Source organism: Chelonia mydas, chromosome 3 (assembly GCF_015237465.2).
Source record: "Chelonia mydas isolate rCheMyd1 chromosome 3, rCheMyd1.pri.v2, whole genome shotgun sequence".
Taxonomy (NCBI): domain Eukaryota; kingdom Metazoa; phylum Chordata; order Testudines; family Cheloniidae; genus Chelonia; species Chelonia mydas.
The window spans coordinates 187,985,645-188,001,297 of NC_057851.1; the positions used below are offsets into that span (position 1 = coordinate 187,985,645).

At 42.1% G+C, this 15,653-nt stretch overlaps 1 protein-coding gene across 3 annotated transcripts in view; it reads left to right on the forward strand.

The window, feature by feature from the left end:
- Positions 1-777: 777 nt before the first annotated feature.
- Positions 778-15,653, forward strand: part of SERTAD2 (SERTA domain containing 2) — a 98,383-nt gene continuing 83,507 nt past the window's right edge. The window contains exons 1-3 of one of the 3 annotated variants that reach the window (XM_027825303.3): positions 778-1,340; positions 6,780-6,865; positions 10,146-10,406. The gene's annotated coding sequence lies outside the window, so the exon portion shown is untranslated. The remainder of the gene's footprint in view (positions 1,341-6,779; positions 6,866-10,145; positions 10,407-15,653) is intronic. The other 2 variants (XM_037896056.2, XM_007062872.4) reach the window with 2 other exon arrangements.

A 15,653-nucleotide genomic window follows, 5' to 3' on the forward strand; every position in this document is an offset into this window, starting at 1 on the left:
CTCCCCCTCCTCCAAAACAGGGCTCCCCTAGGGACAGCTTCCTCCCCCTCCCCGCCCGCTGCAGGCTCCCCCAGGGGCAGCTTCCTCTCCCCCAAAACAGGGCCCCCAAGGAACAGCTTCCCCCCCCCCCGCTGCAGGCTCCCCAAGGGACAGCTTCCTCCCCCTTCCCACCCGCTGCAGGCTCCCCCAGGGGCAGCTCCCCCTCCCCCAAAACAGGGCTCCCCTAGGGACAGCTTCCCCCCCCCCGCTGCAGGCTCCCCCAGGGGCAGCTCCCCCTCCCCCAAAACAGGGCTCCCCTAGGGACAGCTTTCCCCCCGCCCCGCTGCAGGCTCCCCCAGGGCAAGGCTCCCCACCACCACCCAGCGCGTGCTGCAGGCTCCCCCAGGGACAGCTCCCCCTCCCCGAAAACAGGGCTCCCCCTCCCCCAGGCTCCCGCAGGGCAGGACAGGGCTCCCCCCCCAGGCGTGCTGCAGGCTCCAGGCAGGGCTCCCCTCCCCCTGCGCCTGCAGCAGGCTTCGCAGCCCCCAGTGCAGCCCACGCCCCCACCTATCTGTCCCTCTCCCTCCTTGTCAGGCTCCCAACCTCCCCCCGTCTTTGCGTGACCAATTTAGACGGGGGAGGAAAAGGGGGACGATGCCGCCTCCTCTGCCTCCCTCTTACCTCTGATTGGCCGGCTTTGCCATGCCCATCAAACTGAGGTCCACAGCGGATTGGCCAGGCTGCCAGACCGGGAGAGGCTCCGTCCCCAAAGGGCTCCCCTCCTCCCGCTCTCCCTTCGCAGCAGTGTCCTCAGAAGACTCATTGGGCGAAGGGCCCCCCACCAGCCTTGGGTGAGAGCTGCAAGGGCACTGGCTGGCAGCCCTGCTACTCAGCCTGGCTGGCCTGGCCATAGGCTCCCTGGAGCAGTGTGGGCGGGGCTCTTCCCCCTCCTGTGACTAACTAAAGTCTGTGAGTCACTGCACAACCCATCAATCCCATTAAATGCCGTGTGCGGGCAGGCGGTGCTGCTCCCGGCGCTGCCCCAGCCCCCGTGCATGGGCTGCCGCCGCTTCCCCCTCTGATACATGGCTGGCTGGCTGGACTTGCTACAGTGTCACATCCTCCCCGCCAGCTGCAGCACCAACTTCCCCCCCAGCTAGTCTCCTCCTGCCCGGGGCTGCTGCAAAGTGATGGGATAGAGCAAAGCCACTCCAGCACCTGGGCTCCTATTTATTACAGTCTGTCTCCCTGTCCTGTTCCTCGGTGGTTGTTCTTCTTCCTCTCTTCCCTTTCCCCTTTATTTTATTCCTCTCTTTCCCCCTTGTCTTGGAGCCTAGATTTGTTGAGTTCTTCTGGAAAGGGTGAGTACAAGACATGGCCTTTCTGACTTAACATTTTTGTGTGGTACCCTCTTTTAATGAGAAAAAAGTCTTATATGAGGTTTGGATTGTGTCTTGGCATGTGCTGTTTGCTTATTCAATAAATATCTAGAATTAAAAAGAAAATGGGGGTGGGCGAGAGGGTATGTGATCATTATCCTTTACTACTGCTACTTGCTGGATGGGTCACTTATCTGTTGCAAACTGTTTAAAAGTTGAATTGATTTCTTTAAAGTTAACTCTGACATGGATCAAAGATCATACTTTTTTCCCTCACATCTTATTTTACTCCTTCTCCCTTATTCCCCTCTTGTCTGTCTAGATTTTGATTTTTTGTATTTTTATAAAGTACCTGTGATCAGTACAAATCCACATCAAATGGCGATAGATACATTCATTGTTTTGAAATAAAAATATTTCTTTTTGAGACTAGAAAAAATTCTATGGAATATATCTACTAACTTCTTAAAGTAATTCATATTGAAATGTATTTTGAGGGAGCAGTAGACAGCTTACTGTCCAAATCATACTGCAGCTCAACTCTTTGAAATTTTGTGCTGTGTGTATGTCCTTTTTATTAAAACGAAACCATTAAGTAGTTGTAAAGTGTTTGAACCCACAACAAACAAGGAAATTCATTTGTTCTACCACTGCATCCTTGGCACACTCTGATCTGTCTAGATATTTCAACACATATGGAATGTATGAGTCTTATAACTGAATCACAGGAAAATGAGTGTATCCAATTGGATTTTTAGTCTTCAGTTTGAATGTCCTTCTGGTGGACTAAACTCAGATTCAAAATATTAGTGTAAAATAGTTTGACCTGGAATTTGTTTGTATTGATCGTTTAATATATAATTAAAAAATGAGACTGGAGCATTAATTTGTCTTTTGTGTAACCATAATATCCAAAGGTGCTAAAATGAAAAACTAAGTCCCAACCCCAACAAGTACTTACACTGTATCTTCAGAAGATACTTTCCAAGCCTCAGTACTTTACCTATGTATACTATGTATAAAAGTATACAGTACTTTTATCTATATATAAAATATTTTAAATAGCAGACTAATAACTTACAACATTCAAATCAGGTAAATAAATTACTTTTGAATTGTGGTGTTTGGATGTTTACGCTCCTTTTATTACAACACTACAATTTTGTCTTTAACTCGTGGCTAAAAACAGTCACTAGAAATTTCTGCTAAACTTTGTTAAAATAAATAAACTGGTGCCAGACTAAGATCTTGTATACCAAGTTTCAACAGTCCTTTAAAATATATATATTTGTAAATGAGAAGAAATCAAGATAGCTATGATTTCTTTAGCCAGTGACTACTGAAATGAAACCCAGAGATTTCAGTGATTGTCCAGAGCAATCAAATTGGAGAGGTGAGAAATTCATATATTGTCACCATGACACTGGAAAAGGAAAAACCTTAGGATGATGGCTGAGATACTAAATTCAGAACGTGACCACTATTCACAAGTGGTAACTACTTTTTGTTAATTGATATGCACAATAAAAAAAAAAATTATGAGCCAAAATCATTGCTTGTATAACATTGTCAGACCCTGTGTACTTACAGCAAGTATGAATGTGACCAATGTGTGTGAAGCTTTTTAAAATACCTGTTACAGTTGCTCTCATGGAGTCCTTTTAGATATGGTCTGTTGAGTCAATATTACATAGGTAAGGCCCTACCAAATTCAGGGCCCATTTTGATCAATTTCATGGTCATAGGATTTTAAAAATCCTAAATTTCATGGTTTCAGCTATTTAAAAGTGAAATTTCAAGGTATGGTAATTGTAGGGGTCCTGATCCAAGAAGGAGTTGTGGGGTGGCCACAAGGTTATTGTAGTGGGGGTCGTGGTACCGCCACCCTTACTTCTGTGCTGCTGCTGGCGGCGCCGCTGCCTTCAGAGCGGAGCAGCTGGAGAGCGGCGGCTGCTGGCCGGGAGCCCAGGTCTGAAGGCAGAGCCACCGAGCGCAGAAGGAAGGGTGACATGGTATGGTGTTGCCACCCTGACTTCTGCACTGCTGCTGGTGGGGCACTGCCTTCAGAGCTGGGTGCCCGGCCAACAGCTGCCGCTCTCTAGTCGCCCAGCGCTGACGGCAGTGCAGAAATAAGGGTGGCAATACCGCAACCTCCCTAAAATAACCTTGTGACCCCCCCCCACTCCCTTTTGGGCCAGGACCCCCAATTTGAGAAATGCTGGTCTCCCCCATGAAATCTGTGTAATATAGGGTAAAAGCACCCAACAGACCAGATTTCATGGCAGGAGCCCAGATTTCACGGTCCACGATGCGTTTTTCATGGCTGTGAATTTGGTGGGGCCCTATACATAGGCCTGTTTCACCTCTCTGAAACCAGTTTTATACTAGTGTACCTCCAATAATTTTAATGGAGTTACTCTTCATTTACATCTGTTTGGGAAGAGATTAGACTCCAATATTTTCAAAAAGCCTCCAAATACTTACTTGACAAACTGTGATTCCAGCTCTCATCAGAGGCAGTTCTGCTACTGTTACTCACACTAAGTGGTATTTTACTACGTGAGTAGTCCCTTTAATCCTGGTGTGACTACTCACATGCTAAAGTACCAATCAGTGTGAGTAAGGGTGACAGGATCAGGCCCTTAATATTTAATTTTATTCTTTGAAATAAGAATATATTTATATTTCTTGGGGTCATGGCAAAATTTTCTGAGAACAAAGCGCGAAGTTATTCTATTAAATGATTACACCAGAAATAGCTGTTTGAGATTATCCCTATGCTACAAATGAAATAAGCAAGCAAGTAAGTATTCTGGGTGTTTCTCTTGATGCTGTGGAAGGTAGAATAAGATTGTTGTGAAATTCAGTGTTTTGTAATGAAATTCTGTGCTGGAGGGAAGTTTGAATGCTGAAGGTCTTGTGCGAGGCAAGTTGGGAATGCAGTGTTAGAGGTGCTTTTTTACATATGACATGAAGAATTTTGTTGATTTCAATGGGAGCAGAAGCAGTTCAATAGTCTTTCTGAGAGCAGTTGATGTTGTAGGAAGCGTTCACAACGCTACTCGTCTGACTTACTTCTGTCTTAGCAGAAAGATCAGTGCTAAACAGACTGTTAAGAAGAAAACCTGTCTAGCGAAGTGGTGTTGTGTCCTGCCTTGATGCATTACATGTACTTTTTTATAAATCTCCTGAAACTTGTATTGGACACGATCAGGATGACAGACAATTATTTCATGTTTGTTTCATGTTTTCACTTCCTTTTATGACTGTATTCATTGCTACGCTTTTGTGTCACTGATTGCGATGTTGTTGTAATTAACATTAATTATGCAAACTAGATTGTTTTTAGAGGCTCTCCCACTCTGTATTGATACTGTCATCTTGTCTGTTTGTTAAACAAGAATGCATACATTTCAGGATGCTGGAGGAACTACAGCTATTGGTTACAAAATAGTATCTGCATGGGAAACAAAAGCAAATACCACTTTCAGCTCAAACATTACATGAAATTTTTATTTGGCAGCACTGCTTAGTCACACAACTTGATCTGAAATAATGAGGCATCGTGAACCAAGGATACAAAATAGGAAGTAAGTGTAGGGGCTCTGTGAAGAGAGCATGTAGACTTTAGAGTTTCACCATGTTCTTTCAAGATCGACAGGATTATTGAGTAAAAATCTGCAGTCCTTATTTGAATAAAATTTCCATTTAAGTATGTGAGAATTTTTTGCCTGCTTAAGGAAAACCAAATTTGGCAGCTAGTAACGTGCTAGCTTTGGCAAAACAAACTGATGGAACAGGCAACTTTATGCTTAATTCTTCTTCTTCTTCTTTTTTTCTTTTTAATTTTTGCTTTGTTGTCTCTAAAAACCTCCACATGAGCTTGAAGGGTGATATTCGTTTTGCACCCTAACTTTTCTAAACAAAAGTGCTTGTAGAAGAAATGATTAGTCTAATAATCTTTTATATAGAGGAAGTACAGTAATGATATTTGAATTAATTCCTTCAGATTAACTATAGTGAAATTAATAGAAATCTTTAAATCTGACTTTGAATTGCCCCTATGAAATACTTGAGAGCTGAAAGTGATTCATGTTAGAGTCTCATAGAAATCATAATTGCAGGGATATTTGTGTTCTATTTTTATATTCATAATATATTACAGGAGAAATACCATGGTGGAGGGAGAATTTAAATTGGAATTATTTTACACTGTCAACATTTGAAGGTGTTGGTGTGTAAACGTACTGTAAGACATTGGAAAACGATTCCCAGTTTTCCTCTGACTTTCCATACCAAATAAGCAATAATTTGTGTGCAGCTTGTATTAGATATTTGTCTTTTGTGCAAGACCATCAGTGTAGTAGTCCTCTGGAAAGCTAAAACCAGTACCCTGGGCTCCAACAAGTGGAGGTTATATAATTAAATGGGAAGATTCCATAGGATTAGAAAATTACCATTTAGCAATCTAGTGAGTGTGTTAAGCCATGGAGATGATTTTATGAAAATCAATAAAATGCCCATTTTTCTTCTAATTGTAGATCCATGTTAAAAGAAAAAAGATGCTATTTCTTGGTAGCATTTCACATTGGCTTGCGATATAGTTAAATTAGAAAGGCATTCTCTTCAGTTTAGACCATACATGTAAAGATAATAAATGTTTTTTGCTTTTGTTGCTTTTGTTTTTTTAAATCTTTATTTATTAGATTGCCTTCCAGAAATCACACTAAAATGCTGGCCTGTAAGTGATTTCAGTGTGTCTGTCAGCAGAATCAAGAATGAGGGTCACTTATTTTTCAGATGACATGCTGGCATGACACTGGTTCCTATTGCCTAAATGCTGTATATTCCTTCACTTCCAGCTCATGGTTCCATACTCATGCTTTGAAGTATGTATGAAGGTTCCAATATACCAGGATGTGATGTACCCAAAGTAAATTTGAAAGAGAAATTGTGACCTTAACTATTTTGGAGGGTGGGGTGGAGAGAGTTGGTATTGCTCTCTGTAGAGTCTGTAATGTTGGTTAGCCTCTCCTTGCCTCAAAGGTCCACCTATTCTGGTATTAGCAAAACAAGTAACTAGACCATCAATCAAATTAAGTACCTGGTGAGAAAGAAGTGACAAATTGACAGCCTTCCTCTGTAGCATGTATGGAACATTAAATATTGGTGATCTGTATGAAATATCATGGGACAGTAAATGGGAGCTGTTACCCCTTAATGTTGGGACTTTGTGTTTTGCAACTGAAATGAAAATGACTTTATTAAAATAAGATAACTTGTTTAAAATATCCTGAGTGTTATGACCCTTAACCAGATACTCCAAAACATTTATTCAAGCAAGATAAGGTACTCACATCTTTTCTTGTGAGGAAACTTGCCTGCCTTAGTGATCTGTATTGTAATTCTTAACTGCTCTAGAATCCACGTATAACAAACTCCAAGTCAGCAGCTTTATGAAGAACCTACTTCATGACACGTGTGAGGAGTGCAAGTACTGAGTTTTGGTATGTTGGGGGCTTACAAAGCTTGTTTTTGTATGAACAGAAACTGTTCAAAATGCCAGATTCATGATGCATGCAACACTAAAGGTCACCAACTTGGAAAATTAATAATATGGTTCATGTTGACATTTCAGAGGCAATGCAGATTGGAGTGAGCCACACCCCAGTCTGTTCTAGTGATTCCTATGGACCTGCATTTTTCACTGCACTGAAACACACGAAATCACTGGTGTTCCCCCTTTCTCCACCCCAGCCAAAATCCTTTCTATGATGAAACTGAAAAAATGTTTGTAATCTTTAACAAACAAACAATAAAATGCTGATCAATTATTAAACAGAGCCAGTGAGGGTCAGAGTGGGGCTTTTAGCGTTCATCTGCATTTTACAAGCTGTATTTTGTCTTCTGGTCAGGTTTTGTTCCCAAAGGACCATGGGAGTCAGAGTTAGCACATTTTACAAATAGGTTCCTGATTCTCCAAAATACTGCTTGTAGTTAAGGAAACTTATTATGACCCTGTGGCCTTCACTATTTTTCTTTGGCACAGCTGTGGGAATCAGTTCAAGGAAAGTTGTAAGAACACAGAAGTGAAAAACAGGGATAAAGAAATCCTAACTTGGGCTGGAACAAACTTCTTTAGATTCAATAATATAAAGCCAGAATCTCAAGAAATAATGATGATGTTACTTTTCATAAAGTCACACAAAATGTGGAGCTTCTAAGTGGAGAGGAAATTGTAATTACACCATTGTTTCTGTCTTGTAAACCATTCGGCCATTAACAGTGAGGTTAAAGAGCATTAATTCGGACATCAAATTTCGTGTGAACTTGGAATTTTTCTTGTCAAAATTAAAATGTTAATTTATTGCATTTTCCTATATATACTATAAACTTTGGGGAAAATAAAGCACTAACACTGTTATAAGGAATATGCATTGTATTTTTCTTGAAATAAAATAGATGATATGCATATTTACCCCTGTGTTTACTCCTCCTTATACTTCTCTTCTTCTGTCTCATAACTCTTCCATTTCCTCTCAGTTTCCTCCCTTGTTTTCTCTTCTCTCACTCCTCTTGATCTCTTTTGTTTCTTTCCTCTTCCTTTCTCCTTTTACCTCTTAGTACCATTATTAGTATTCTCAATTATTGAGTTACATTAACACTTAGGTGCCAAAGTCAGGATCGGGGTCACGTTTTGCTAGGCACTGTACAAAAACATAGTAGCAGTCCCTGCTCCAAACAGCCTACAGCTTGAACAGACAAGATAAACAAAGGGTGGGAGGGGAAACAGAGGCAAAGTGAGGTGTAATGACTTGCCCAAGGTGGCACAAAGCGGGTCAGGAGGTTAGTCAGGAATAGAAGATGGGTCCAGAGCCCCACTCCAGTACCCTGTCCAGCAGACCACCCACCTCCCATCTTTTCACCTCTTTCTGCTTTCTATTTTTTGTGTGCCTCATCCATTTGCTCTTTTCCCTCTTAAATACACTGAGTGACTTTTCAGAGTGCATTTTGAGACTGTTCTGTAGTCATAAACATTTTTCTTCTGATACCATTTACACTGGTGCAGCATCACTGATTTCAGTGGAATGTCTCCTGACTTATACAGGAGTATGTGAAATCACAGTAAGGCCCACTGGCTTCACATACCAGAAGAATACATGTACGTTCAGGTTAGGCACCAAAATATATATTTTTAAAAATGAATGTAGACAGGAAAAAGGCAATATTTGGTGCATTTGTGTTGTAATTTACATACTGCACAAATGCAACTCAGGAATACTATAGAGGTAAAAGGTACATCTTCTCTTATTAGTTCTTAAAGGACTACATCAGCTATTCTGCTGGGCCCAGTAGTCTGAAAATTTGAAAGGTGAGCAGTGCTTTTCACCATGATGAGTAACCTATTTGAAAATACTGTTTCTAAATAGACTTGATGTATCTAAGGCTACTGCTAGCCAGGGTCATCTTGCTATGACTACTCTGGCAGAGTAAAAGCAGGAAGCTGATGTACAGACAGTTAGATCAGTACTGAAAGCATGTTGAAAATTGACTTGCAATGGCAGAAAAAACATAAAGTAGCAGTAGTCCCCTTTCCTCTCTCCCAAGCAAAATTTTTTAAACTTTGAAACTGATAAAATTATAGGTTTCAGAGTAGCAGCCGTGTTAGTCTGTATTCGCAAAAAGAAAAGGAGTACTTGTGGCACCTTAGAGACTAACCAATTTATTTGAGCATAAGCTTTCGTGAGCTACATCCGATGAAGTGAGCTGTAGCTCACGAAAGCTTACGCTCAGATAAATTTGTTTGTCTCTAAGGTGCCACAAGTACTCCTTTTCTTTTTGATAAAAGTATGTTTGCTTAAACTTTTAAATTTTAAAATTTTCCTCACTCTCAAATATTTTAGTTTGTTCCCAGGAAAAGGTGCTTCTTATCTTTCAAACTGTTAGATTGAGGGGCTTGACATAATGGCACATGTGGCATCCCTAATTTAGAAAATCCACTCTCTTAAATCACAGATTTTTTTTTTTTCCTCCAGTAGTTAATTAAAAATTAGATGAACTGCCCTCTTGCTCAGGGCAAATATTGGATTTCTTGGACTGTAACATATGGATTAAACTTCATTACTTCATACATTTTATTATTCTGTAGGGGCGGCATCATAGTTGTCCAAGCATAAGTGGTTACCCACACAAAACGACCCTGCTAGGGATGTAAGTACGCAGTGCCGAAAATTCAAAAGTTACAGTTTCCAGAGCATTTGTTAGCTTGTCCTTTTTTGCTTACATACTCGTTAATCGTCATGTGTGTATTGATGATTTATGCCCATCATGATCAACATATCCCCTTTGTCCAGGGCATACACACATGTTGGGTGATTCATTCACCTGCATGCATCCATATTCTCTCATCACCTGCAATTCAAGCTCTGACGGCTGCGCTTCTTTAAGTGCTTGTTGATTTCTCCTTCCCTCTCTTTTTCTGGGTGCAGGACTCTCCTTGGCTTTGCCTGAGAGTCCTGTCCTCAGAGGGTCCTGCTTTTGCCTGAGAGTGCTTGCTTCCTGCTCTTACTATCTGCCCCAGTTATGAATGTAGTATAAATCCTTACTGCTCTTACTCAGGCAAACGGGTCCCTTCAGGTACTGGGAAGTCTGTAGCAAGTCCTGTGTTCCAGTTCACATGGATAGTAAGAACTCTAACCAGTAGCTCTAATGCTTTTCTCCTCTGATAGTCTTTTTTTTTTTTTTCCCCCCCCCTCCCCATGCACCAATTGGACTCATGTTCTGAAGTGGAGGAGCTGGGAAGATCTTCTACTGCTTTCCCAGGCTCATGGGAGGAGAAGGGATGGGACAGAGAAAGCTCCCAAGGGATTGGGCAGCATACGTTCTCTCTGGCCCTGCAGTGACATCCCGCTGCCTCCAAGGGAGAGGAATGAAGGTTTCCCTGCTGCTCCCCTTTCCTTGACTTGTGTGAGAGGACAGTGACATTTCCTCTTTCCAGAGGAAAAGGGGAGTGAGATAGTAGCACCCCTTATGAAAAATCAGCATCAGGTAAGTGCTGGAGAGTCGAGGGGCTATTCATCTGGCCCAGATCCCCCCAGACTGTGTATCTGCATTACATACATGAGTTATTTATTTTAAATGAAGAGGCTAGATTCGTGTGTGTGTGTGGTTTCCATGTGTGTTTTTTAATGGTTATGCTGGATTTTTGCCATGCCACAAAACTGATTAGAAATTATTATAATAAAAAGGGGGCAATGGTTCATTTCAGAGATAGGTAACATGGCGGGGAGAAGGCAAATCTGAACACTTCCCCAGTTGCTGGATGAGCAAAGGGTGCAGGTTCCCCACCATCATCTCCAGGAGCTACTACTGTGCTCATTTTTTGGGTCAAAGATGGGACTAGTATTTCGTTATCTTAATATATATCCTTATGTGTGTTGCTATTATTTATGTGCAATAGTGCCCACTGTGTGCCAGGCACTTGGTGACAGTTCCTGCTCCAAGAAGCTCCCAATCTAAAGCCAAAGGTCAGGGGAAGGAGAATAACAATAGGCAATTTACATAGAAATCAACAAGATTTACTATGGGCAGCATGCCAGAGCTGGGGCTTTTAAGAGAGATGTAAATGTGGGCAGGGTTAGGTGTCTTGCAGGTGACCTCAGGGAGGTCAAACCGTTCGTAGGGGGCTGCATGAAAGGAGGTGTGTGGCACAGATGACTTTGTGAAAATCTGACAAAATTGGTGAACGAGGTTGGGAATGGGTGGGGGGAGGCAATATTTGACAGGAAGGATAAGAAGGGAGGGACAGGGCTTTGAGAGTCTTCACCAGAAACTTAAATTTGAGTTTGATATAATCGGATGGGAAGCCAATGGAAGGATTCAAAAAGGGGAGTTGAGTTACAATGTATATACAAGCTGCAGTGTGGTTGGATTTATTATGTTAGCAGCTATTGTACGCTTGAATTTTCTGGCTCTTTTTCATTTAAACTCTCGACTATATAATGTTGAGTTTGTGTAGGGATTTTTTTATTTTATTTCTTTTGCATCTAATTTCCTAAGCGTTCTAACAGGAGTAAAAAAACATTAACTGAGTGCATGCCATGTTGAGTTCCCATTACCTTTGGGTTGAGAACAACCATGAGAAACTTCAGTGCAAAGAGTAACTTCTCTGAAAGTTGTAAGTACCTGAAACCAGGGACTTGGATTGTAAGGACACTGGGGCCGGGGCTGTCTCATTTGTTTATGTTTCAAGTAGTGCTCGGAGGCCTCTGGGTGCTAGGGTAGTACAAATAATCAATAATCAAATCTAAAACAAACAAAAGGAAGTATTTTTTTACATAACGCACAGTCAACCTGTGGAACTCCTTGCCAGAGGATGTTGTGAAGGTCAAGACTATAACAGGGTTCAAAAAAGAACTAGATAAGTTCATGGAGGATAAGTCCATCAATGGTTATTAGCCAGGATGGGCAGGGATGGTGTCTCTAGCCTCTGTTTGCCAGAAGCTGGGAATGGACGATGGGGGATGGATCACTTGACGATTACCTGTTCTGTTCATTCCCTTTGGGGCATCTGGCACTGGCCGCTGCTGGAAGACAGAATACTGGGCCAGATGGACCTTTGGTCTGACCCAGTATGGCCATTCTTATATATGTTCTTATAATAATTTTAGAATAAAAACTCTTCAGCCGTAATTCTATTCCATGTGTGTGAGAGAGAAAAAGAGAGGGGAAAGATTCTCTCTCTCTCTCTCTCTCTCTCTCATTCTTCCTCCATCAGGAAGGATGAAATGCAGAGCTTTTTCTAAGAAGGTATCTAACATACTTCCTCAAATTAGCCAGTAAGTGGCATTACAAAAAGGTTACAGCAAGTGGCTGGCAATTTTCCCATCCTTCTTGTCACTGGAAACATAATGCTTGTGCAGTGTGCTCATTCACGAGACATCTGGTGCAGAGTTGGTCCTGGGGACGCACAAACAGTGTGGTTGCGTGTGGCACACTTCGATCTGTGATGCCTCATTGGCCAAAGAACGTGGCCTGGGAGCAACGGTAATAAACCATTTTTCTTTATTTGACAGTACGATGGAAGAGGTGAGAACTCCGGGAGCTGAATTTGCAGGGGAGCAGTGGAAACATCCTGGGATGGGTGGGAAGATGAGAAGTAGGGTAGGTCATTGGCAGTGCCATTGTGAGGTGGAGGACTTCAGATAATTTCTAATGCTCAGCATTCTGCGCATAATAAAGTAAGACCATAATAGCACTGAATGCCCTGAGCACAGCAAGGTGGAGTGATTAATTAAAGATGATTTTGATCATTGACTTAAATCACTTGATTTTTTTTTTTTTAATAATCGATTTAAATCGGGTTGAGGCTTCATGAAAACTAATTTGAAAATTTACGCTATTACAATGTTGGATTACAATTTAATTGTTTAAACTTTAAATGGTTTTAAGTGCCACTACTCATTGGGCATCGTATTTCAATTTTACAAAATTGCTGTAAGCAAAAATCAAAATGATTGAAAAGGGAGGCGTTATCCTGTGAACACATAAGCAGGTACATAAGCTTCACTCACATGAATGCTCCCATTGATTTCAAAGGGCTAAAAATGGGGTTTTTATTAAGCTGGTTTCTCCTTGTGGCATAAAATCTGTCACTTCAAAAAAAAAATTGCTTCGGTGTAAACCATGAAAAGTTGTTTAGATTGTCAATATGTTAAAGTTATGTGAAACTTTTTTATGCACATGGGTCAAAATGTTCAAAAACAACCTACAGTTAGGCTTCTTAGCTCAGTCTTAGGCAACTAAGTGACTAGGGAGCACAAGACCCGTTGACATCAGACTGCAGGCTCTGATGGAGTCCAGCCTGGTTGAAACATCTCAGCTTGTTTAACCTGTGGAAGCTCAATATATCATAAGGGGGGGTTAGTTACAAATAATGCTTGCTTATCAATCCTGTGCTTGCATTTGTGGTGTTCTCACAGTTGGGATGTTAATGAGGCCCTGGAATTGTCCTTTTCAGCACAGAGAAGTATGAAAGTTCTTAGGAGGAAAAAAATTTTCATGTAGGATCTGAAATTCTGCTGACCAGTTGCTGTCGTATCTGAATGCTTCTCAGACAGGAATGGGCCCTTGCTGCCTCTGGCTGACCTCAGCATGCCCCTATGCCGCAGGCTGTGAGGGGGTAGTGTAGTGCTGTCTATCCTGGATCCCTGCACCTAGAGGATTCTGCTACACAAGAGGAATCCTCACCTGGCCACTTAAGTCAGCGCTGAGTATGTTTGCTCTGCTTCAGCTATTTGACGGGGCTGAGGATCTGGTCCAGTTAACTTAAACTTGCAAGCGCCCTGTCAGATAGAGAGTTTTATCCCTGTTTTATAGATGAGGCAACTGAGGCACAGAGATTCCTCCCCTCCCGCTGGAAATCTGTGTCAGAAGAAGTAATAGAAGCAAGAGCTTCTGATGATCAGTCCTCTGCTTTAATCACAAGATATTTCTTAAGCCATTTACTAAAAAGCAGCTTAGATTGTTACTCTGTTAGTGGCTCCGCCTCCCCATGCAGACTTGTATAGACAGTGCATGATCACATAATAAGTGGAGATATTTTGTTTGTGTTTCTCTTTACATAACACTCTAAAGTATGTAATAGAGAGAGGTTTTGTTCACGTGTTTTAGTGCTTATGCACGAGGGTTATATTTTTGGTTTTCTCCTATTCTTATTGGTTATTAACAGCTTAGAAATGAGACAAATGTGTGGGTAACAGTATCTGCAGCCAAATTGTCCTCTTGACTTAGGCACAGAGGGAACAAAAGGTGTTCATGGACCAAGCAAAGATGACTTGTAAGCACATAATGGAAGTATGGCCCAGCGGTTAGAGTGCTAACCGAGGCTGTGGGGGAGACAGAGTCAATTCCTGCTCTGCCACAGACTTCCTGTGTGGCCCTTGGCAAGTCGCTTAGTCTCTCTCAGCCTCAGTTCCCCATCTGTAATATGGAGATGATAGTGCTTCTCTATCTTAGAGAGTTGTGAAGATAAATGCACTCAATATTGCAAGCCACTCAGATGCTTGGACTATGAGAGCCAATACGAGGGCCTTATATAGAAAATGAGGGGAAACTCTAAATAGCATCTTTCTCACCCTGAAGCCCTTCTGTAACAGCAGCATGTAGTTTGGGCACAGAGTTTTTGTAGGTGAAAGCCACTTCATGCGATGGGCCCACAGCAAAATACACAGGGGCATTAATGCTGAGTGTCTCAGTCTTCATAATGGAGGACTTTTCTTGTACTGTATCACAAGCGGCTGCTTTCATCTCTCCTCCATTTTAATGGCGTATACGTGATACGGACTTCCTTATCTCGGGTGGGGGGGATGCTATGTAGATATTACGCAGTACCACTGCCATCTTTCTTAATTATGTATGAGGTATGGCCATTATACCTCTTTCCTGAGGTATATTAACAGAAAGGAAGGACATAACACCATCCAGAGTTGGAAATAGTTCAGTGCCTTGACTCTGGTTCGTGGCTGGGCAGCGATAAGCATGAGGCATGAAGTGCAAAGTGGCTTTCTTTAAGGCTAACTCCCAGCAGCTGTGTGCTCTGGTGGGCTGGGAATATAGGAGACCAGGGGTGGCAATCTTGCGTCCCTCGTGTTGTGCATGTGGCTTGCAGTGCTGGACTGTGACACATACTTCATTTTACACAGTTTCCACACAGTTGTTTCCTGTGCGAAAGGTCAACATACAACGTATAGGGGCCCCAGATGCACCAAGAAGTATTGCATATATTACAGTGACATATTTCTCATATACAGCATGCTCAGCATCTACCAGCTTGAGTCAGAATTGGGGTATTTCCACTTTGGCCTCTGACACTGAAAGGCCTAATCTCCTTTTATATTTTTAATATATTGCCTCTGGAATCATCTGAAGCTGTTGGAGAGCTGCCTAGGCCAATGGTAGAGCTTTTCATTTGCTAGAGGGCTCCTATGCATATCAGATTGGGCTCCTAGCCTCTCACCAGCCTCAGTTTGAGCAATTTAAGTCCCAAACTTGTCCCACTAATACTTACAGAATGCAGAGCCTGAGAGGTGTTAGAAGTGTTCCACATATTTCTCGATCAGGCCTTTTGTCTTGTATGACATTGTTCCCAGTGGCATGGGAGGAAAAAGGCCCAGGGGGTCTTTTATGGAGTACATGTTATCTCCCTGCATTTTTACATTCCTTCCAACTTTAAAACTTTGTATCACAGCTACCATCCTTTTAGCCAAGAGGGCTTGGGCAATGTTCTTTGCTCAC